The sequence below is a fragment of the Oncorhynchus keta genome, chromosome 11 (genome assembly GCF_023373465.1).
Source record: "Oncorhynchus keta strain PuntledgeMale-10-30-2019 chromosome 11, Oket_V2, whole genome shotgun sequence".
NCBI lineage: Eukaryota > Metazoa > Chordata > Actinopteri > Salmoniformes > Salmonidae > Oncorhynchus > Oncorhynchus keta.
In genome coordinates this window covers 10,737,738-10,763,673 of record NC_068431.1, presented here as the reverse complement: position 1 = coordinate 10,763,673, position 25,936 = coordinate 10,737,738, and the positions used below count along the sequence as shown (strand labels likewise).

The following is a 25,936-nucleotide window of genomic DNA, read 5'->3' as shown; positions in this document are numbered from 1 at the left end:
GTGGTGCTGCTGATGATGTGGGTTCCATCCACATGTCTCTCTGCTCTCCTAGGGTGGTGCTGCTGATGATGTGGGTTCCATCCACATGTCTCTCTGCTCTCCTAGGGTGGTGCTGCTGATGATGTGAGTTCCATCCACATGTCTCTCTGCTCTCCTAGGGTGGTGCTGCTGATGATGTGAGTTCCATCCACATGTCTCTCTGCTCTCCTAGGGTGGTGCTGCTGATGATGTGGGTTCCATCCACATGTCTCTCTGCTCTCCTGGGGTGGTGCTGCTGATGATGTGGGTTCCATCCACATGTCTCTCTGCTCTCCTAGGGTGGTGCTGCTGATGATGTGGGTTCCATCCACATGTCTCTCTGCTCTCCTGGGTGGTGCTGCTGATGATGTGGGTTCCATCCACATGTCTCTCTGCTCTCCTAGGGTGGTGCTGCTGATGATGTGGGTTCCATCCACATGTCTCTCTGCTCTCCTGGGGTGGTGCTGCTGATGATGTGGGTTCCATCCACATGTCTCTCTGCTCTCCTGGGGTGGTGCTGCTGATGATGTGAGTTCCATCCACATGTCTCTCTGCTCTCCTAGGGTGGTGCTGCTGATGATGTGAGTTCCATCCACATGTCTCTCTGCTCTCCTGGGGTGGTGCTGCTGATGATGTGGGTTCCATCCACATGTCTCTCTGCTCTCCTAGGGTGGTGCTGCTGATGATGTGAGTTCCATCCACATGTCTCTCTGCTCTCCTGGGGTGGTGCTGCTGATGATGTGAGTTCCATCCACATGTCTCTCTCACAGCACAGCAGATGTGTTGAGAAATAATTTAAGAAATGAGGAGATGGGACACTCCATTCAATTATTATTAACGTCCATTGTGTTGCCGGTCCGTTGTCAATGGGCCGCGTGGTGCATTCTGGGTATAATTCCACGAAGAGCACACTCCTTCAAGGAGTCAACAGGGGTAAAACCCCAAATTAGCATGAATGACATGAATAATATTGTTTAGCTTTGAAATCATGACATTACGTAATTTCGAGGAAAATAGGCAGGTTTCTCAACTCATACCCTGACTTCTAGAAGGGATTAGGGCTGGGTGATATGGCCAAAATATTTGATGGTATTTTATGTTTTTTTGAATAATACAAGCTCTACATTTCCTTCATGAGTAGTGTGTGATCCTTGGGTGCTTTATGAGTAGTGAGTGATCCTTGGGTGCTTTATGAGTAGTGAGTGATCCTAGGATGCTTTATGAGTAGTGAGTGATCCTGGGATGCTTTATGGGTAGTGAGTGATCCTAGGATGCTTTATGAGTAGTGAGTGATCCTAGGATGCTTTATGAGTAGTGAGTGATCCTAGGATGCTTTATGAGTAGTGAGTGATCCTAGGATGCTTTATGAGTAGTGAGTGATCCTAGGATGCTTTATGAGTAGTGAGTGATCCTAGGATGCTTTATGAGTAGTGAGTGATCCTAGGATGCTTTATGAGTAGTGAGTGATCCTAGGATGCTTTATGAGTAGTGAGTGATCCTAGGATGCTTTATGAGTAGTGAGTGATCCTAGGGTGCTTTATGAGTAGTGAGTGATCCTAGGATGCTTTATGAGTAGTGAGTGATCCTAGGGTGCTTTATGAGTAGTGAGTGATCCTAGGATGCTTTATGAGTAGTGAGTGATCCTAGGATGCTTTATGAGTAGTGAGTGATCCTAGGATGCTTTATGAGTAGTGAGTGATCCTAGGATGCTTTATGAGTAGTGAGTGATCCTAGGGTGCTTTATGAGAAGTGAGTGATCCTAGGATGCTTTATGAGTAGTGAGTGATCCTAGGATGCTTTATGAGTAGTGAGTGATCCTAGGGTGCTTTATGAGAAGTGAGTGATCCTTGGATGCTTTATGAGTAGTGAGTGATCCTAGGGTGCTTTATGAGAAGTGAGTGATCCTTGGATGCTTTATGAGTAGTGAGTGATCCTAGGATGCTTTATGAGTAGTGAGTGATCCTAGGGTGCTTTATGAGTAGTGAGTGATCCTAGGATGCTTTATGAGTAGTGAGTGATCCTAGGATGCTTTATGAGTAGTGAGTGATCCTAGGGTGCTTTATGAGAAGTGAGTGATCCTAGGATGCTTTATGAGTAGTGAGTGATCCTAGGATGCTTTATGAGTAGTGAGTGATCCTAGGATGCTTTATGAGTAGTGAGTGATCCTAGGATGCTTTATGAGTAGTGAGTGATCCTAGGATGCTTTATGAGTAGTGAGTGATCCTAGGATGCTTTATGAGTAGTGAGTGATCCTAGGATGCTTTATGAGTGAGTGATCCTAGGATGCTTTATGAGTCCTAGGGTGCTTTATGAGTAGTGAGTGATCCTAGGATGCTTTATGAGTAGTGAGTGATCCTAGGATGCTTTATGAGTAGTGAGTGATCCTAGGATGCTTTATGAGTAGTGAGTGATCCTAGGATGCTTTATGAGTAGTGAGTGATCCTAGGATGCTTTATGAGTAGTGAGTGATCCTAGGGTGGAAACACATATATTCTAAATTATGTCAATGAGTCTTTCTCCATTCTGATTGTTTTATATTGTTCAATTCAACTTCAACTAAAAATAATTTCCTATATTTCCATCAATTTATCATTTCCTGCACTGATTTGAGATCATTTCCTGCACTGATTTGAGATCATTTCCTGCACTCATTTGAGATCATTTCCTGCACTCATTTGAGATCATTTCCACACACTGCCACGTAGGGCTGCACTATATTTGCCAAAAAAACAAACAATGCCTTATTTTTTTTTTTTACTTGTGATTTAGATAAAAGCACTTGGATGAACTGTTGGAATCATGGAAATATAATGTTTATTATAATTCTATAGTTAGAATATAAATAATAGTGGGCACTTTGAATACAGTGTTTGACATGACAACGAATGAAAATCCCAGAGTTATTGTGACAGGATAGGAACCAAAGTGATGGTCAGTGTTTCCTCGGGGACCCTATATACTTTGGCGACATTAAAATGTTTCTTCATGTAGCCAACATATTCATGCTTCGACTATACCTCTTTAAATGATAAGATACTGTTGCACAAACAACATGCTGACTTAGGCTTACACCAGCATTGGTATCAGGCTGTATCAGCTAGCTACGTTTGATCTGACTCAGTACTTGTATTAGCTAGCCAGCTAACTAGCGATTAGTATTAGTGGCTAACACGATTTAGCTAAAACTTGCGAAGAAAAAACAAACTAGATGTTTGCTGATTTAAGAAACACATACTAATAGTGTAATTATAGAACGCTAGTGGATTTATATTAAGAAGCAAAGTGGAAACAACATTATTGTCATCAACATTTAATGTACGACTGAATGCACGTGTCAAAGACCCCAGCCACCCCAGTCATAGACTGGTCTCTACTACTGCATGGCAAGCGGTACCGGAGTGCCAAGTCTAGGACAAAAATGCCTCTCAACAGTTTTTATCCCCAAGCCATAAGACTCTGAACAGGTAATCAAATGGCTACCCAGACTATTTGCATTGTGTGCCCCCCCATCCCTATTTTACGCTGCTGCTACTCTCTGTTCATCATATATGCATAGTCACTAACTATACATTCATGTACATACTACCTCAATCAGCCCGACCAACCAGTGCTCCCACACATTGGCTAACCGGGCTCTCTGCATTGTGTCCCACCACCCGCCAACCCCTCTTTTACGCTACTGCTACTCTCTGTTCATCATACATGCATAGTCACTTTAACCATATCTACATGTACATACCACCTCAATTGGCCCGACCAACCAGTGCTCCAGCACATTGGCTAACCTGGCTATCTGCATTGTCTCCCACCACCCCCTCTTTACGCTACTGCTACGCTCTGTTCATCATATATGCATAGTCACTTTAACTATACATTCATGTACGTACTACCTCAATCAGCCTGACTAACCAGTGTCTGTATATAGCCTCGCTACTTTTATAGCCTCGCTACTGTATATAGCCTGTCTACTGTATGTAGCCTCTCTACTGTATGTAGCCTCTCTACTGTATATAGCCTCGCTACTGTTATAGCCTCGCTACTGTTATAGCCTCGCTACTGTATACAGCCTGTCTTTTTTACTGTTTTATTTCTTTACCAACCTATTTTTCACCTAATACCTTTTTTGCACTATTGGTTAGAGCCTGTAAGTAAGAATTTCACTATAAGGTGACAAATAAACTTTGATTTGATTTGGTCAAGTAACAACAAATGCACCCCTTGAGTGACATAGAGCGGGACTAGGTCTGTGAGGAAAGCCACTTGGAATCAGAGCAGAGAGGGAAGACTCAAGTAGAGGTATAAACATAGAGCGGGACTAGGTCTGTGAGGAAAGCCACTTGGAATCAGAGCAGAGAGGGAAGACTCAAGTAGAGGTATAAACATAGAGCGGGACTAGGTCTGTGAGGAAAGCCACTTGGAATCAGAGCAGAGAGGGAAGACTCAAGTAGAGGTATAAACATAGAGCGGGACTAGGTCTGTGAGGAAAGCCACTTGGAATCAGAGCAGAGAGGGAAGAGTCAAGGTCTGTGAGGAAAGCCACTTGGAATATAAACATAGAGGTATAAACATAGAGGACTAGGTCTGTGAGGAAAGCCACTTGGAATCAGAGCAGAGAGGGAAGACTCAAGTAGAGGTATAAACATAGAGCGGGACTGGGTCTGTGAGGAAAGCCACTTGGAATCAGAACAGAGAGGGAAGACTCAAGTAGAGGTATAAACATAGAGCGGGACTAGGTCTGTGAGGAAAGCCACTTGGAATCAGAGCAGAGAGGGAAGACTCAAGTAGAGGTATAAACATAGAGCGGGACTGGGTCTGTGAGGAAAGCCACTTGGAATCAGAGCAGAGAGGGAAGACTCAAGTAGAGGTATAAACATAGAGCGGGACTAGGTCTGTGAGGAAAGCCACTTGGAATCAGAGCAGAGAGCGATGACTCAAGTAGAGGTATAAACATAGAGCGGGACTAGGTCTGTGAGGAAAGCCACTTGGAATCAGAGCAGAGAGGGAAGAGTCAAGTAGAGGTATAAACAATAAAAATGGATGTTAAACACGACACAAACCAAACATTCAAATACCACTATAGAAGGTAAAGTAAAAACTCAAACCGATCCGTGCATCAATACCGGTATATAGTAAAATATGGTATAAACATCGACCAAACCAAACATTCAAATACCACTATAGAAGGTAAAGTAAAAACTCAAACCGATCCGTGCATCAATACCGGTATATAGTAAAATATGGTACATCGACCAGCACTAGATTGCGCGGCGATTAGCTTAGCAACTGTGGGCTCCCGAGTGGAGCAGCAGTTTAAGACACTGCATCTCAATGCAAGAAAAGTCACTACAGTCCCTGGTTTCAATCCAGGCTGTTTCACATCCGGCCGTGATTGGGAGTCCCATCGGGCGGCGCACAATTGGCCCAGCGTTGTCCAGGTTTGGCCGATGTAGGCCGTCATTGTAAATAAGAATGTGTTCTTAACGGACTTGCCTAGTTACATTTAAAAAATGTAACTAGTGATCGACCGATATTGGCCTTTTCTAGTTTTCTAGTTCATTCTCTAGTGGCTTTGCCAATAGTCCTTCTACATAGCAAAACTACTACTATGCCAGCCACCACTCACCTCCTGAGCCATGAACACTGCCGTCATTGTCAATAAGAATTTGTTCTTAACTGACTTGACTAGTTAAATAAAGGTTTAATAAATAAAAACTACATACACTTTATTTTTTTTAAATGAGCACTGCACAATGCTGAGTTATGCATGCAATAAGCAAGCTAACTAGCTAAGCAGATAGCTATCTGACACGTTAGCCAAGACTACGGATAACTAACCCTTCATCTGTGGTGTTAGCTAGCTTTATTAGCTACAATGCTAGCTAGCTGTCCAGGTAAACATGGTGCCAAGATATCAGAAAGGAGCTAATAGCCAACATAGCAACAAGCCATCTGACTTGCGGTGTAACCACAGTTTCTAAACCTCTTTGGTGTAAATGAGCTATTTACTGGTATGCTGATCTGACCAGTCACAATTGTGTCTGTAAATTGACAGCTAACAGTCGCATTAAATGTTTGCCGTAAAAGGGGGAAGAAGGAAGTGTTTTAAAATGCCTAAATAAAGATTGGCAATAAGTTTAGCTAGCTAAGAATCTTCCTGCATGTTTATGGACTAAGAAAGCTGTAGAAGCGTTCTCACTTCTCAAACTATGGACAGATTTAAGTCATTCAAGACAGAACTTGCATCGTCGTTAAATCTTTTTTTTCTCTTTTCTACCCTCGCTCTATAGTCAAACTAAAAGCAGTGCCTGTATGATGTCCTTCCATACAGGCTTGACATGGAGTGATGCTTCTATGTAAACGTTGTTGACCAGTAGGCTAGTTGAAGTCCCACATGGAAGGAATACAGAATGTCATCTGTAGAAACCTTAGACACTGGTCATTCCAAACAAGCTCAAATACTCCTGTTGAATATGCATTCACCTGTATTGTGAGTAAGCCGTTGCCATCTTAATTTACCCAGTTTATCAAAAGATTTACCATTCAAATAAAATGATCACCATTATGTAGTTAGGTTGGTAAAAACAAAGTCAAATGTATTGTTTGATTCAAAAATAGATGCATAAATGGCTGTCTGGAAAATGTTATCGTAATTGTTTTTAAATGTAATGATATTGAATATCTGTCATTGGCCTCCTTGACCCCCCCCCAAAACTGGTATCAGCCCTAAAACATCCATATCGGTCGTTCTCTAATGACAATGTGAACTTGGTCGTTAGTCTGCTGGGCGGTACGTTATACGTTCCTCATTTCATTGGTCAATGAGTTTCCCCATCTCCTAATTACTTAAACTATTTCTGGTGTGTTCCACAACCGTTGTCATGGATACCCAGCTTCTTGGCAGAGAGAGGCCGCCCGGTTGCTGTCAGTCGATTAATAGGGACTTATAGTGTTCTCACACGGAGAACGGTCTACATGGGTTTAGTGGTCACACACACACACTCATGGTTACACCCAATCTTTGTTGTGACTAGGGGAGTGGAATTTGGTAGGTTAAAGTGGGTGGGTAACAGGGTTTCCATTAGCTGGTAATAGCCGGCTTTTGTTAGATTAAAAAAATAGAAAAGCTGATAAATAAAATTGTTGCCGGCCAATATCGCCCAGGAGAAGAAGAAGACAAAGCCTTTGTGAAGTAATGCCTTGTAGCCTATTCATTGATGGAAATACCACTTGACTGGTCATTCTAATCGGTCTATAGGTGAATTAGCATAACTTAGTAGAATTACATTTGTATTTATTATGGATCCCCATTAGCTGCTAACAAGGCAGCAGTTACTCTTCCTGGGGTCCAGCAAAATGAAGGCGGTTTATACAATTTTAAAAGCATTACAATACATTCATAGATTTCACAACACACAGTGTACCCTCAGGCCCCTACTCCACCACTACCACATATCTACAGTACTAAATCCATGTGTACGTGTGTGTATAGTGCGTATGTTATTGTGTGTGTGTGTGTGTGTGTGTGTGTGTATATGTTTGTGTTGCTTCACAGTCCCCGTTGTTCCATAAGGTCTATTTTGTTCATGTTTTTGAAACCTAATTTTACTGCTTGGCGGGTGTGTACAGTATATTCCTTATCTTATTTACCACATGCATACAGCATATAGCCTTAGAGTGGAAAATCTGCCAGACAGCACAAGAGCTGGGTGGGGGTAATGTATCTGTCAGTCTGAACACAGTTTTATAGGTTAAAGTGGGTGGGGTAATGTATCTGTCAGTCTGAACACAGTTTTATAGGTTAAAGTGGGTGGGGGTAATGCATCTGTCAGTCTGAACACAGTTTTATAGGTTAAAGTGGGTGGGGGTAATGTATCTGTCAGTCTGAACACAGTTTTATAGGTTAAAGTGGGTGGGGTAATGTATCTGTCAGTCTGAACACAGTTTTATAGGTTAAAGTGGGTGGGGTAATGTATCTGTCAGTCTGAACACAGTTTTATAGGTTAAAGTGGGTGGGGTAATGTATCTGTCAGTCTGAACACAGTTTTATAGGTTAAAGTGGGTGGGGTAATGTATCTGTCAGTCTGGACACAGTTTTATAGGTTAAAGTGGGTGGGGTAATGTATCTGTCAGTCTGAACACAGTTTTATAGGTTAAAGTGGGTGGGGTAATGTATCTGTCCGTCTGAACACAGTTTTATAGGTTAAAGTGGGTGGGGTAATGTATCACTGAGTTTTATAGGTTAAAGTGGGTGGGGTAATGTATCTGTCAGTCTGAACACAGTTTGGTAGGTTAAAGTGGGTGGGGGTAATGTATCTGTCAGTCTGAACACAGTTTTATAGGTTAAAGTGGGTGGGGTAATGTATCCGTCAGTCTGAACACAGTTTTATAGGTTAAAGTGGGTGGGGTAATGTATCTGTCAGTCTGAACACAGTTTTATAGGTTAAAGTGGGTGGGGGTAATGTATCTGTCAGTCTGGACACACAGTCCCAGTGTACAGTAAGAGAGGAGACGTTGTCAGGACACTCCACATGCATCAATAATTCAGTCATAGACGATGAATCAGTTTCTTCCCTTCCTCATAGCTGACCCAGAAACTACCAGTCTATACTGAGTGAGAGACTCCTGCCACATATTTCCCTCAGATCTCACAGACCAACAAAGAATTTGAAAACAAACCAAATATTGAAAAACTCCCTTATCTGTTAAGACAAAATACAGCAGTGTGCCTTCACATCAGCCAGATTTGTTGTGACCTGTTACCTCGAGAAAAGGGCAACCAGTGAATAACAAACACCTTTGTAAATACAACCAATATGTGTATGTTTATACAGAGAAGAAGAGAGGAAAGACAGAATGAGAAATGGAGATAGAAAGAGAGGAGAGATAGTTAGCTGACATACAGAGAGAGAGAGAGAATGAATGAGAGATCGAAAGAGAGGATAGTTAGCTGACACAGAGAGAGAGACAGAGGGAAAGAGAGAGAGAGAAAAAGAGGGAGGGAGAGAGGGAGAGAGAGACAGAGGGAGAGAGAGAGAGAGATAGAGGGAAAGAGAGAGAGAGGGAGAGAGAGAAGGAGACAGAGAGAGGGGGAGAGAGAGGGAGAGAGAGAGGGAGAGACAGAGGAAGAGAGAGGGAGAGACAGAGACAGAGGGAGGGAGAGAGAGAGAGAGAGAGACAGAGGGAGAGGAAGGGAGAGACAGAGACAGAGTATTCAGTATTGTTGTAATTATCATTATTACAAATAAAAATAAAATCGTCCGATTAATCGGTATTGGCTTTTTTCGTCCTCCAATAATCGGTATCGGTGTTGAAAAATCATAATCGGTCGACCTCTCATACATACTCATGGATTTAGTACTGTAGATATGTGGTAGTGGTGGAGTAGGGGCCTGGGGGCACACAGAGTGTTGTGAAATGTTTTAAAATTGTATAAACTGTCACGTTCTGACCTTAGTTATTTTGTTTTCTGTCTTTGTCTATATGAGATAGTTAGCTGACAGAGAGGGGGGGAGAGAGAGAGAGAGAGGGAGAGACAGAGAGACAGAGAGAGAGAGAGAGAGAGAGAGAGAGGGAGGGACAGAGAGAGAGAGACAGAGAGAGAGACAGAGAGACTGACCCAAACTTAAGGAAAGCTTTGACTATGTACAGACTTAGTGAGCATAACCTTGCTATTGAGAAAGGCCGCCGTAGGCAGACATGGCTCTCAAGAGAAGACTGGCTATGTGCTCACTGCCCACAAAATGAGGTGGAAACTGAGCTGCACTTCCTAACCTCCTGCCCAAATATGACGATATTAGAGACACATATTTCCCTCAGATTACACAGATCCACAAAGAATTCGAAAACAAATCCAATTTTGATAAACTCCCATATCTACTGGGTGAAATTCCACAGTGTGCCATCACAGCAGTAAGATTTGTGACCTGTTGCCACTAGAAAAGGGCAATCAGTGAAGAACAAACACCATTGTAAATACAACCCATATTTATTATCTTGTGTCCTGTAACCATTTGTACATTGATACAACACTATATATATATATATATATATATATACACACACACACACACACACACACATACACACATACATATATATATGACATTTGTAATGTCTATTGTTTTGAAACTTCTGTATGTGTAATGTTTACTGTTAATTTTGATTGTTTATTTCACTTTTGTATATTATCTACCTCACTTGCTTTGGCAATGTTAACACATGAATCCCATGCCAATAAAGCCCCTGGAATTGAATTGAGAGACAGAGAGAGAGAGAGAGAGAGAGAGAGAGAGAGAGAGAGAGACAGAGAGGGAGAGACAGAGGAATCAGTGTGTCTGACTGATGCATGGACAGTAAAAGGTTGAAATCATAACAGACAGACAGAGGCCTTGCCTGCGTACCCCCCCCTCACGCAGCGCACTGTTTATAGGCAGGTCCAATGAATGAGCTATTTCCTCATCTGCGTCACCATCTTCCATTCTCATTTCCTGCCACAGGCAGACCAGTGACGCAGATAGCAAACCTTTGCTTTGACAGACACACACAGCTGCCCCCTTAAGTCTACCTCGTTTTAATGAGAAGCCCTTCCTGTAACTTACAGAGGAGGAGTGGCCGACAGCATTCACCAGTCAGTGTACTGTGTAGTACTGTTCAACAGTGTACTAAACACAACTGATGGTTAGCAGATGTTAATTTGAGTGTAGTGAAGTGCTTGTGCTTCTAGTTCCGAAGGTGCAGCAATATCTAACATGTAATCTAACAATTCCCCAACAACGACCTGATACACACAAATCTAAAGGGGTGAATGAGTTGTTGTGAAATTGTTAGGTTAGATTACTTGTTAGATATTACTTCACGGTCGGAACTAGCAGCACAAGCATTTCGCTACACTCACATTAACATCTGCTAACCATGTGTATGTGACAAATAAGATTTAATTTGAGAATATGTACATATAAGTATATGGATGAGCGATGGCCGTGTGGCATAGGCAAGATGCAATAGATGGTATAAAATACATTATATACATATGATATGAGTAATGTCAGATATGTAAACATTATTAAAGTGGCATTGTTTAAAGTGACTAGTGATTGATTGGCACTTTAAATAATAATGTTTACATATCTTACATCACTCATTTCATATTGTGACGACCCTCCCACTCTTCCCCATTCATGGAGGAGACTCTCTCCATGTAGACACACCTGGGCCCGGTATCTACCAGGATAAATACACCACTTCCCCATTCATGGAGGAGACTCTCTCCATGCAGAACACCTGGGCCCGGTGTCTCCCAGGATAAATACACCACTTCCCCATTCATGGAGGAGACTCTCTCCATGCAGAACACCTGGGCCCAGTGTCTCCCAGGATAAATACACCACTTCCCCATTCATGGAGGAGACTCTCTCCATGCAGACACACCTGGGCCCGGTGTCTCCCAGGATAAATACACCACTTCCCCATTCATGGAGGAGACTCTCTCCATGCAGACACACCTGGGCCCGGTGTCTCCCAGGATAAATACACCACTTCCCCATTCATGGAGGAGACTCTCTCCATGCAGAACACCTGGGCCCAGTGTCTCCCAGGATAAATACACCACTGGAGGAGACTCTCCCAGGATAAATATACCACTTCCCCATTCATGGAGGAGACTCTCTCCATGCAGACACACCTGGGCCCGGTGTCTCCCAGGATAAATACACCACTTCCCCATTCATGGAGGAGACTCTCTCCATGCAGAACACCTGGGCCCAGTGTCTCCCAGGATAAATACACCACTTCCCCATTCATGGAGGAGACTCTCTCCATGCAGACACACCTGGGCCCGGTGTCTCCCAGGATAAATACACCACTTCCCTATTCATGGAGTAGACTCTCTCCATGCAGACACACCTGGGCCCGGTGTCTCCCAGGATAAATACACCACTTCCCCATTCATGGAGGAGACTCTCTCCATGCTGACACACCTGGGCCCGGTGTCTCCCAGGATAAATACACCACTTCCCCATTCATGGAGGAGACTCTCTCCATGCTGACACACCTGGGCCCGGTGTCTCCCAGGATAAATACACCACTTCCCCATTCATGGAGGAGACTCTCTCCATGCAGACACACCTGGGCCCGGTGTCTCCCAGGATAAATAGACCTCTTCCCCATTCATGGAGGAGACTCTCTCCATGCAGACACACCTGGGCCCGGTGTCTCCCAGGATAAATAGACCTCTTCCCCATTCATGGAGGAGACTCTCTCCATGCAGACACACCTGGGCCCGGTGTCTCCCAGGATAAATAGACCTCTTCCCCATTCATGGAGGAGACTCTCTCCATGCAGACACACCTGGGCCCAGTGTCTCCCAGGATAAATACACCACTTCCCCATTCATGGAGGAGACTCTCTCCATGCAGACACACCTGGGCCCGGTGTCTCCCAGGATAAATACACCACTTCCCCATTCATGGAGGAGACTCTCTCCATGCAGACACACCTGGGCCCGGTGTCTCCCAGGATAAATACACCACTTCCCCATTCATGGAGGAGACTCTCTCCATGCAGACACACCTGGGCCCGGTGTCTCCCAGGATAAATACACCACTTCCCCATTCATGGAGGAGACTCTCTCCATGCAGACACACCTGGGCCCGGTGTCTCCCAGGATAAATACACCATTTCCCTATTCATGGAGGAGACTCCATTCAGACACCTTTATAGATTTTGTTTTGTTTCTTGGTGGTTTTTGGTTGTTTGTTTTAGCATTTTTCAACACCCTGCATTATCACATTCATGCATGCAAAACACTCACTTACACTACTGATTACACACACACCATTGTATATTATACTTAGTTACTTATGTAATAAATATATACTTTGTTATTCCCCATCTCCACGTTGTCTCCCTTTTGTTACGGGCTTTGAGCCGGTTCGTGACAATATACTATATTTTATACCATCTATTGGACCTTGCCTATGCCGCTCGGCCATCGCTCATACATATATTTATAAGTACATATTGTTTAACTACAACTGTTTAAAAGACATAGCATGAATACATGTACTACCCAAGAATAGTAAAGCCCCCTTTACTGGCTCAAATAGCCAACCAAGCAGCCTGTTACCAACCCTTAGTACACTTTTGGACAAAATGGTGTTTGACCAGATACAATGCTATTTTACAGTAAACAAATTGACAACAGACTTTCAGCATGCTTATAGGGAAGGACATTCAACAAGCACAGCACTTACACAAATGACTGATGATTGGCTGAGAAACTGATGATAAAATGATTGTGGGGGCTGTCTTGTTAGACTTCAGTGCAGCTTTTGACATTATTGATCATAGTCTGCTGCTGGAAAAACATGTGTGTTATGGCTTTACACCCCCTGCTATAATGTGGATAAAGAGTTACTTGTCTAACAGAACACAGAGGGTGTTCTTTAATGGAAGCTTTCAAATATAATCCAGATAGAATCAGGAATTCCCCAGGGTAGCTGTTTAGGCCCATTGCTTTTTAAAGTTTTTACTAACGACATGCCACTGACTTTGAGTAAAGCCAGAGTTTCTACGTATGCGAATGACTCAACGCTATACACGTCAGCTACTACAGCGACTGAAATGACTTCAACACTCAACAAAGAGCTGCAGTTAGTTTCAGAGTGGGTGGCAAGGAATAAGTTAGCCCTAAAACTAAAAGCATTGTATTTGGAACAAAATACTCACTAAACCCTAAACCTCAACTAAATCTTGTAATAAATAATGTGGAAATTGAGCAAGTTGAGAGAACTAAACTGCTTGGAGTAAAACTAGATTGTAAACTGTCATGGTCAAAACTGTATAATAAAGTGATGCTCTGCCTGAACACTACTATCAACAAGGCAGGTTCTACAGGCCCTAGTTTCTACCTTCTTAACACTACTATCAACAAGGCAGGCCCTACAGGCCCTAGTTTCTACCTTCTTAACACTACTATCAACAAGGCAGGTCCTACAGGCCCTAGTTTCTACCTTCTTAACACTACTATCAACAAGGCAGGTCCTACAGGCCCTAGTTTCTACCTTCTTAACACTACTATCAACAAGGCAGGTCCAACAGGCCCTAGTTTCTACCTTCTTAACACTACTATCAACAAGGCAGGTCCTACAGGCCCTAGTTTCTACCTTCTTAACACTACTGTCAACAAGGCAGGTCCTACAGGCCCTAGTTTTGTCACACCCTGACTACTGTTCAGTCATGTGGTCAAGTGCCACAAAAAAAGGACTTTGCAATTGCAAAAATTGCAATTGGCTCAGAACAGGGCAGCACGGCTAGCACTTGGATGTACACAGAGAGCTAATATTAATGATATGAATGTCAATCTCTCCTGGCTGAAAGTGGAGGAGAGATTGACTTCCTCACAAATTTTATTTATGAGAGGTATTGACATGTTGAATGCACCAAGCTGTCTGTCTAAACTACTGGCACACAGCTCGGACACCCATGCATACCCCACAAGACATGCCACGAGGTATCTTCACAGTCACCAAGTCCAGAACAGACTATGGGAGGCACACAGTACTACATAGAGCTACAGAGAACTACATGGAACTCTATTCCACATCAAGTGACTGATACAAGTAGTAGAATCAGATTTTAAAAACAGATTAAAAAAACACCTTATGGAACAGTGGGGACTGTGAAGCAACACAAACATTGGCACAGACACATATTTATTTAACTAGGCAAGTCAGTTAAGAACACATTCTTATTTTCAATGACGGCCTAGGAACGGCTTGTTAACTGCCTTGTTCAGGGGCCGAACGATAGATTTTCACCTTGTCATCTCGGAGGATAATCTTGCAACCTTACAGTTAACTAGTCCAACGCAATAACGACCTGCCTCTCTCTCGTTGCACTCCACAAGGAGACTGCCTATTACGCGAATGCAGTAAGCCAAGGTAAGTTGCTAGCTAGCATTAAACTTATATTATAAAAAACAATCAATCATAATCACTAGTTAACTACACATGGTTGATGATATTACTAGATATTATCTAGCGTGTCCTGCGTTGCATATAATCTGACTGAGCATACAAGCATACAAGTATCTGACTGAGCGGTGGTAGGCAGAAGCAGGCGTGTAAACATTCATTCAAACAGCGCTTTCATGCATTTTGCCAGCAGCTCTTCATTGTGCGTCAAGCATTGCGCTGTTTATTACTTCAAACCTATCAACTCCCAAGATGAGGCTGGTGTAATCTAAGTGAAATGGCTAGCTAGTTAGCGCGCGTTAATAGTGTTTCAAACGTCACTCGCTCTGAGCCTTCTAGTAGTTGTTCCCCTTGCTCTGCATGGGTAACGCTGCTTCGATGGTGGCTGTTGTCGTTGTGTTGCTGGTTCAAGCCTAGGGAGGAGCGAGGAGAGGGACGGAAGCTATACTGTTACACTGGCAATACTAAAGTGCCTATAAGAACATCCAATAGTCAAAGGTTAATGAAATACAAATGGTAAAGAGGGAAATAGCCCTATAATAACCACAACCTAAAACTTCTTACCTGGGAATATTGAAGACTCATGTTAAAAGGAACCACCAGCTTTCATATGTTCTCATGTTCTGAGCAAGGAATTGAAACGTTAGCTTTCTTACATAGCACATATTGCACTTTTACTTTCTTCTCCAACACTTTGCTTTTGCATTATTTAAACCAAATTGAACATGTTTCACTATTTACTTGAGGCTAAATGGATTTTATTGATGTATTATATTAACTTGAAATAAGTGTTCATTCAGTATTGTTGTAATTGTCATTATTACAAATAAACGAAAGATCGTCCGATTAATCGGTATCGGCTTTTTTGGTCCTCCAATAATCGGTATTGGCGTTGAAAAATCATTATCGGTCAACCTCTAATACACACTCATGGATTTAGTACTGTAGATATGTGGTAGTGGTGGAGTAGGGGCCTGGGGGCACACAGAGTGTTGTGAAATGTTTTAAAATTGTATAAACTGTCACGTTCTGACCTTAGTTCTTTTGTTTTCCATCTTTGTGTATGTCACCAGACAGGAAGGACTGTTTCGTTTCGTGTCATTCTCTTTGTTATTTCTGTTTTAGTGTTCTGTGTTTAATAAATTCATCATGAACACATACCACGCTGCGCATTGGTCCTCCGATCCTTCAGAATCCTCAGACGAGGACGACAAACGTTACATAAACGGATTTAATTTTGCTGGACCCCAGGAAGCGTAATTTTTCTGGACCCCAGGAAGCGTAACTGCTGCTTTGGAAGCAGCTAATGGGGATCCATAATAAATACAAATACAAAAATACTCTATGAGCAATATGTGCTACATTAACTCTCAACTCAATCCCTCCTGCAATAGAGCTCACCAGCTTGTAGTCCTAAAACCCGGAACTGATTCCCCTCTGGTTTGTTCAGCCATCCCCATGGGAAGGAAGGTCTGAGGCTAACACAGGCCTCTGGTTTGTTCAGCCATCCCTATGGGAAGGAAGGTCTGAGGCTAACACAGGCCTCTGGTTTGTTCAGCCATCCCTATGGGAAGGAAGGTTTGAGGCTAACACAGGCCTCTGGTTTGTTCAGCCATCCCTATGGGAAGGAAGGTCTGAGGCTAACACAGGCCTCTGGTTTGTTCAGCCATCCCTATGGGAAGGAAGGTCTGAGGCTAACACAGGCCTCTGGTTTGTTCAGCCATCCCTATGGGAAGGAAGGTTTGAGGCTAACACAGGCCTCTGGTTTGTTCAGCCATCCCTATAAGGAAGGTCTGGGAAGGAGCCATCCCTATGGTCTGAGGCTAACACAGGCCTCTGGTTTGTTCAGCCATCCCCATGGGAAGGAAGGTCTGAGGCTAACACAGGCCTCTGGTTTGTTCAGCCATCCCTATGGGAAGGAAGGTCTGAGGCTAACACAGGCCTCTGGTTTGTTCAGCCATCCCTATGGGAAGGAAGGTCTGAGGCTAACACAGGCCTCTGGTTTGTTCAGCCATCCCTATGGGAAGGAAGGTCTGAGGCTAACACAGGCCTCTGGTTTGTTCAGTCATCCCTATGGGAAGGAAGGTCTGAGGCTAACACAGGCCTCTGGTTTGTTCAGCCATCCCTATGGGAAGGAAGGTCTGAGGCTAACACAGGCCTCTGGTTTGTTCAGCCATCCCTATGGGAAGGAAGGTCTGAGGCTAACACAGGCCTCTGGTTTGTTCAGCCATCCCTATGGGAAGGAAGGTCTGAGGCTAACACAGGCCTCTGGTTTGTTCAGCCATCCCTATGGGAAGGAAGGTCTGGTTTGTTCAGCCATCCCTATGGCTAACACAGGCCTCTGGTTTGTTCAGCCATCCCTATGGGAAGGAAGGTCTGAGGCTAACACAGGCCTCTGGTTTGTTCAGGGGAAGGAAGGTCTGAGGCTAACACAGGCCTCTGGTTTGTTCAGCCATCCCTATGGGAAGGAAGGTCTGAGGCTAACACAGGCCTCTGGTTTGTTCAGTCATCCCTATGGGAAGGAAGGTCTGAGGCTAACAGGCCTCTGGTTTGTTCAGTCATCCCTATGGGAAGGAAGGTCCTATCTGGTTTGAAGGAAGGTCTGAGGCTAACACAGGCCTCTGGTTTGTTCATCCATCCCTATGGGAAGGAAGGTCTGAGGCTAACACAGGCCTCTGGTTTGTTCAGTCATCCCTATGGGAAGGAAGGTCTGAGGCTAACACAGGCCTCTGGTTTGTTCAGCCATCCCTATGGGAAGGAAGGTCTGAGGCTAACAGGCCTCTGGTTTGTTCAGCCATCCCTATGGGAAGGAAGGTCTGAGGCTAACACAGGCCTCTGGTTTGTTCAGCCATCCCTATGGGAAGGAAGGTTTGAGGCTAACACAGGCCTCTGGTTTGTTCAGTCATCCCTATGGGAAGGAAGGTCCGAGGCTAACACAGGCCTCTGGTTTGTTTAGCCATCCCTATGGGAAGGAAGGTCCGAGGCTAACACAGGGTTATACGTTTTTCTCTTATCACGTCTACTCCTGCTCCCCCCTCTCCAGCGCTCCACGTCGCCGGTCTACTAACCACTGGCTGTCAACCATCATTACGCACACCTGGCACCATCATTACGCACACCTGGCACCATCATTACGCACACCTGGCACCATCATTACGTGCACCTACGCCTCATCATGAGACATACCTGGACTCCATCACTTCACCGATTACCTCCACTATATCGTTCAGTCCCTTAGTTCCATTCCTCAGGCAGTATTGGTTGTGTTTCATGTCCAGACGCAACTCCTGTTTTGTATCGTTCCATGTTTCTTGTATTATTTAACTTCCCCTTGCAGCTGCTTCTCGACTCCCAGTGTCTCCGTTACAGTTCTATGAGATAATAGCAGTCAGTTAACATGACCTTTATGAATTATGAAGCCTTCGTGTGTTTTTTTGTTATCACATCAATTCATCAAAATTCACAAGTGGTGTCAACTGATGGAGATGATCTTATAGAACAAAACGTATAAGATCTCCTGAGACTGTGTTTACCACAGACCTTACAGTGAGGGAAAAAAGTATTTGATCCCCTGTTGATTTTGTACGTTTGCACACTGACAAAGAAATGATCAGTCTATAATTGTAATGGTAGGTTTATTTGAACAGTGAGACAGAATAACAGCAAAAGAATCCAGAAAAGCGCACGTCAAAAATGTTATAAATTGATTTGCATTTTAATGAGGGAAATAAGTATTTGACCCCTCTGCAAAACACAACTTAGTACATGGTGGCAAAACCCTTGTTGGCAATCACAGAGGTCAGACGTTTCTTGTAGTTGGCTACCAGGTTTGCACACATCTCAGCAAAGATTTTGTAGATCTTGCAGATCTTCTCCAAGTCATTAAGGTTTCGGGGCTGACGTTTGGCAACTCGAACCTTCAGCTCCCTCCACAGATTTTCTATGGGATTAAGGTCTGGAGACTGGCTAGGCCACTCCAGGACCTTAATGTGCTTCTACTTGAGCCACTCCTTTGTTGCCTTGGTCGTGTGTTTTGGGTCATTGTCATGCTGGAATACCCATCCACGACCCATTTTCAATGCCCTGGCTGAGGGAAGGAGGTTCTCACCCAGGATTTGACGGTACATGGCCCCGTCCATCGTCCCTTTGATGCGGTGAAGTTGTCCTGTCCCCTAAGCAGGAAAACACCCCCAAGGCATAATGGTTCCACCTCCATGTTTGATGGTGATCTTGGGGTCATAGGCAGCATTCCTCCCCCTCCAAACACGGCAAGTTGAGTTGATGCCAAAGAGCTCAATTTTGGTCTCATCTGACCACAACACTTCCACCCAGTTGTCCTCTGAATCATTCAGATGTTCATTGGCAAACTTCAGACAGGCATGTATATGTGCTTTCTTGAGCAGTGAGACCTTGCGGGCGCTGCAGGATTTCAGTCCTTCACGGCGTAGTGTGTTACCAATTGTTTTCTTGGTGACTATGGTCCCAGCTGCCTTGAGATCATAGACAAGATCCTCCCGTGTAGTTCTGGGCTGATTCCTCACCGTTCTCATGATCATTGCAACTCCACGAGGTGAGATCTTGCATGGAGCCCCAGGCAGAGGGAGATTGGCAGTTCTTTTGTGTTTCTTCCATTTGCGAATAATCGCATCAACTGTTGTCACCTTCTCACCAAGCTGCTTGGCGATGGTCTTGTAGCCCATCTGATTGATTGATTGCTTCTGTGGACAGGTGTCTTTTATACAGGTAACAAACTGAGTTTAGGAGCACTCCTTTTAAGAGTGTGCTTCGAATCTCAGCTCGTTACCTGTATAAAAGACACCTGGGAGCCAGAAATCTTTCTGATTGAGACGGGGTCAAATACTTATTTCCCTCATTAAAATGCAAATCAATTTATAACATTTTTGACATGTTTTTCTGGATTTTTTTGTTGTCATTCTGTCTCACTGTTCAAATAAACCTACCATTAAAATAATAGACTGATCATTTCTTTGTCAGTGGGCAAACGTACGAAATCATAAGGGGATCAAAAACTTTTCCCCCTCACTATATGTTCAGTAGTTATCCAAAAACCCTACAAAAAACGCTGTTCATTTTCCCTATAGACTTTGGTCAAACGAACCATGGCGGAGATAGTGCCTACAAAAAGACGCCATTACTATTTCTCTCTATATAATCCAGAATGACCCTTAAACTGTGGCCTCATCCGTCTGTAGCGCCACTATTTCCTCTCCTTTGGGTCACCTGTTGGCATTTGGATGATCTGAGCTTAAAGTGCACTTTTAGAAGACAACGCCCAACCTAGAAAAGCCCGGAAGCTGCCCAGTGAAGTGCGTAGAATCCTCTGTTAATCGTGGGGTTTAAAGAGGAGGAGAAGTCCCAGATAAGGAATGTCCTGCATTCCTCACTACCTCCCTGCTGCCTGCCACGTGGTGGGACCCTGTCCCTGACGACCAGCGTTCCTCTCACAGACACCATCAGTCCCATTTCCTCTATGTGCCTGCCTTCCTCCAGGCTATCTTCTATCAGCTCATCTCAAGAGCCTTTGATAAGTTTACCACGAGAGAGAGAGAGAGAGAGAGAGTGACAGAGCTGCTGTCTGTGCATATCAACCCTCATTTAACCAGCTTCATCCCATGTTTCATCAGTCATTAGTCATTTCAAAAGATCCAAACGACACACAGGAAGGCAAGCTGGAAAAATAACAGCAGGCCAGGCAGCTCACAGAGAGACTAACACCCAGGCAGCTCACTGAGACAGACTAACACCCAGGCAGCTCACAGAGAGACTAACACCCAGGCAGCTCACAGAGAGACTAACACCCAGGCAGCTCACAGAGAGACTAACACCCAGGCAGCTCACTGAGAGACTAACACCCAGGCAGCTCACTGAGACAGACTAATACCCAGGCAGCTCACTGAGACAGACTAATACCCAGGCAGCTCACAGAGAGACAGACTAACACCCAGGCAGCTCACAGAGAGACTAACACCCAGGCAGCTCACAGAGAGACTAACACCCAGGCAGCTCACAGAGAGACTAACACCCAGGCAGCTCACTGAGACAGACTAATACCCAGGCAGCTCACAGAGAGACTAACACCCAGGCAGCTCACAGAGAGACTAACACCCAGGCAGCTCACTGAGACAGACTAATACCCAGGCAGCTCACAGAGAGACTAACACCCAGGCAGCTCACTGAGACAGACTAACACCCAAGCAGCTCACTGAGACAGACTAATACCCAGGCAGCTCACAGAGAGACTAACACCCAGGCAGCTCACAGAGAGACTAACACCCAGGCAGCTCACTGAGACAGACTAACACCCAGGCAGCTCACAGAGAGACTAACACCCAGGCAGCTCACAGAGAGACTAACACCCAGGCAGCTCACTGAGACAGACTAACACCCAGGCAGCTCACTGAGACAGACTAATACCCAGGCAGTTCACTGAGACAGACTAACACCCAAGCAGTTCACTGAGACAGACTAACACCCAGGCAGCTCACTGAGACAGACTAACACCCAGGCAGCTTTTGTCTGTAGTCTCTGGACTGACACAGTGTGACACAATGACCCAGGCAGCATGACACTGTATACTACTGCGGTACAGACTCATGTCATCAGAGTAGTCTTCCTGAGGCAGGGAGCTTAAGTAGGTCACAGAGAGACAGAATATGTCCCGAGGGGTGTGGTATATAGCCAATATACCAGGCTAGCTCATAGGACTAAGTCCTTAGCTGTGGTATATTCGCCATAGACTGGGTGTTATTCCTAGACTGCAAACTCTCCTTCCAGACCCATCAAACATCTCCAATCGAAAATCAAATCAAGAGTCGGCTTTCTATTCCTAACAAAGCCCAGGCACGCTCACTGAGACAGACTATCCTACACCCAGGCAGCTCATCTAGAAAGACTAACACCCAGGATGCAGCTTATCACAGTGCCATCCGTTTTGTCACTAAAGCACCTATACACCCACCACTGGCAGCTCACTGGCCCTCGACAGATTCTAAGACCCAGGCTCAGGTCATCTACAAGGCCATGCTAGACAGACTAATACCCAGGCATCCGTAGGCTCTCACAGAGATGACAGACTATCCCAAAGCCAACACCTCATTCACAGTACTCTGCTGCCTGTGACTGGACTAAAAAATCAAGTTGGAGACTTATCTCCCTCACCAACTTCAAACATCAGCTATCTGAGCAGCTAACCGATCGCTGCAGCTGTACATAATCTATTGGTAAATAGCCCACCCATTTTCACCTACCTCATCCCCACAGTTTTTATTTATTTACTTTTCTGCTCTTTTGCACACCAATATCTCTACCTGTACATGATCATCTGATCATTTATCACTCCAGTGTTAATCTGCAATATTGTAATTATTCCCCTACCTCCTCATGCCTTTTGCACACATTGTATATAGACTCCCCTTTTTTTCTACTGTGTTATTGACTTGTTAATTGTTTACTCCATGTGTAACTCTGTGTTGTCTGTTCACACTGCTATGCTTTATCTTGGCCAGGTCGCAGTTGAAAATGAGAACTTGTTCTCAACTAGCCTACCTGGTTAAATAAAGGTTAAATAAATATATCACAAACCCCCGAGGTGCTTTATTGCTATTATAAACTGCTACCAACGTAAAAATAAATGTTTTGAAATACCCATGGTATTCGGTCTGATATACCACGGCTTTCAGCCAATCAGTATTCAGGGCTGGAACCACCCAGTTTAGAATATAGAATGCTCTTCTCAATAGACCTGTGTTTTCTTCCTACTGCTTTTAGCTCAAAGCTTAGAATGGTTAAGGTTCTATTCCTTTTCTAGTTTTCTCTGGCTAGGCCTCAATGGCAATACGGTTGTATGACTTCACTATGCAAAACCCTATGATCTTACAAATAATGATACTATGTTTTTCAGACTGTGTGTCTGGAAATGACAGTGCAACGGACCCCTAATATCACTGTGGGGGATAAATAACTATTTAATAGACATATGAGAATAAATCAATAACATGATGACAGGGGAAGACCGTTACCAAGAAGTCTCACTGTCGCACTGGCTCCTCCAACACAGTATCAATGCAGCCAGGACACAACACATTTATCTACTACTAGAACCATTAGGCCTGCTACTACTACTACAACCATTAGGCCTGCTACTACTACTACAACCATTAGGCCTGCTACTACTACAACCATTAGGCCTGCTACTACTACTACAACCATTAGGCCTGCTACTACTACTACAACCATTAGGCCTGCTACTACTACAACCATTAGGCCTGCTACTACTACTACAACCATTAGGCCTGCTACTACTACTACAACCATTAGGCCTGCTACTACTACTACAACCATTAGGCCTGCTACTACTACTACAACCATTAGGCCTGCTACTACTACTACAACCATTAGGCCTGCTACTACTACTACAACCATTAGGCCTGCTACTACTACAACCATTAGGCCTGCTACTACTACTACAACCATTAGGCCTGCTACTACTACAACCATTAGGCCTGCTACTACTACTACAACCATTAGGCCTGCTACTACTACTACAACCATTAGGCCTGCTACTACTACACAACCATTAGGCCTGCTACTACTACAACCATTAGGCCTGCTACTACTACTACAACCATTAGGCCTGCTACTACTACTACAACCATTAGGCCTGCTACTACTACTACAACCATTAGGCCTGCTACTACTACAACCATTAGGCCTGCTACTACTACAACTACTACTACCATTAGGCCTGCTACTACTACTACAACCATTAGGCCTGCTACTACTACTACAACCATTAGGCCTGCTACTACTACAACCATTAGGCCTGCTACTACTACCAACCATTAGGCCTGCTACTACTACAACCATTAGGCCTGCTACTACTACTACAACCATTAGGCCTGCTACTACTACTACAACCATTAGGCCTGCTACTACTACAACCATTAGGCCTGCTACTACTACTACAACCATTAGGCCTGCTACTACTACTACAACCATTAGGCCTGCTACTACTACTACAACCATTAGGCCTGCTACTACTACTACAACCATTAGGCCTGCTACTACTACAACCATTAGGCCTGCTACTACTACAACCATTAGGCCTGCTACTACTACTACAACCATTAGGCCTGCTACTACTAGAACCATTAGGCCTGCTACTACTACAACCATTAGGCCTGCTACTACTACTACAACCATTAGGCCTGCTACTACTACTACAACCATTAGGCCTGCTACTACTACAACCATTAGGCCTGCTACTACTACAACTACCTGACCACTACAACCATTAGGCCTGCTACTACTACTACAACCATTAGGCCTGATACTACTACTACAACCATTAGGCCTGCTACTACTACTACAACCATTAGGCCTGCTACTACTACAACCATTAGGCCTGCTACTACTACAACTACTACTACAACCATTAGGCCTGCTACTACTACAACTACTACTACCCATTAGGCCTGCTACTACTACTACAACCATTAGGCCTGCTACTACTACTACAACCATTAGGCCTGCTACTACTACAACCATTAGGCCTGCTACTACTACAACTACTACTACCCATTAGGCCTGCTACTACTACAACTACTACTACAACCATTAGGCCTGCTACTACTACAACCACCATTAGGCCTGCACTACTACAACTACTACTACAACCATTAGGCCTGCTACTACTACAACTACTACTACAACCATTAAGCCTGCTACTACTACAACTACTACTACAACCATTAGGCCTGCTACTACTACAACAACCATTACGCCTGCTACTACTACAACTACTACAACAACAACCATTACACCTGCTACTACTACAACCATTAGGCCTGCTACTACTACAACTACTACTACAACTATTAAGCCTGCTACTACTACAACTACTACTACAACCATTAGGCCTGCTACTACTACAACTACTACAACAACAACCATTACGCCTGCTACTACTACAACTACTACAACCATTAGGCCTGCTACTACTACAACTACTACTACAACTATTAGGCCTGCTACTACTACTACAACTATTAGGCATGCTACTACTACTACTACAACCATTATTATGTCCTACTACTACTACTACAACTACTATTAGGCCTGCTACTACTGCTACTACAACTATTAGGTCTACTACTACTACTACAACCATTACATCTACTACTACAACTATTATGTCTACTACTACTACAACTATTATGTCTACTACTACTACAACCATTATGTCTGCTACTACTACAACTATTACATCTACTACTACAAATAGTATGTCTACTACTGCTACTACAACCATTAGGTCTACCTACTACTACTACTAAACCATTAGGTCTACTACTACAACTATTACATCTACTACTACAACTATTATGTCTGCTACTGCTACTACAACCATTATGTCTGCTACTGCTACTACAACTATTAGGTCTACTACTACAACGATTATGTCTACTACTACTACAACCATTAGGCCTGCTACTACTACAACCATTAGGCCTGCTACTACTACTACAACCATTAGGCCTGCTACTACTAGAACCATTAGGCCTGCTACTACTACTACAACCATTAGGCCTGCTACTACTACTACAACCATTAGGCCTGCTACTACTACTACAACCATTAGGCCTGCTACTACTACTAGAACCATTAGGCTGCTACTACTACTACAACCATTAGGCCTGCTACTACTACAACTACTACAACTACTACTACAACCATTAGGCCTGCTACTACTACAACTACTACCACTACAACCATTAGGCCTGCTACTACTACTACAACCATTAGGCCTGCTGCTACTACTACAACCATTAGGCCTGCTACTACTACTACAACCATTAGGCCTGCTACTACTACAACCACTAGGCCTGCTACTACTACAACCATTAGGCCTGCTACTACTACAACTA

The 25,936-nt window shown here is 44.0% G+C and overlaps 1 protein-coding gene and 1 long non-coding RNA gene across 2 annotated transcripts in view; both read right to left on the bottom strand.

Annotated features, from left to right (window-relative positions):
* LOC118390639 (ubiquitin domain-containing protein 2-like) overlaps nt 1-25,936 on the bottom strand; it is a 67,128-nt gene that overhangs the window by 28,932 nt on the left and 12,260 nt on the right. The window lies entirely within an intron of this gene.
* Nucleotides 11,387-12,673, bottom strand: LOC127933068 (uncharacterized). Its single transcript, XR_008147224.1, has 3 exons — nt 12,438-12,673; nt 12,216-12,363; nt 11,387-11,519 (listed from the first exon to the last, which is right to left on the bottom strand). It is a non-coding gene; the product is annotated as an uncharacterized LOC127933068 (long non-coding RNA).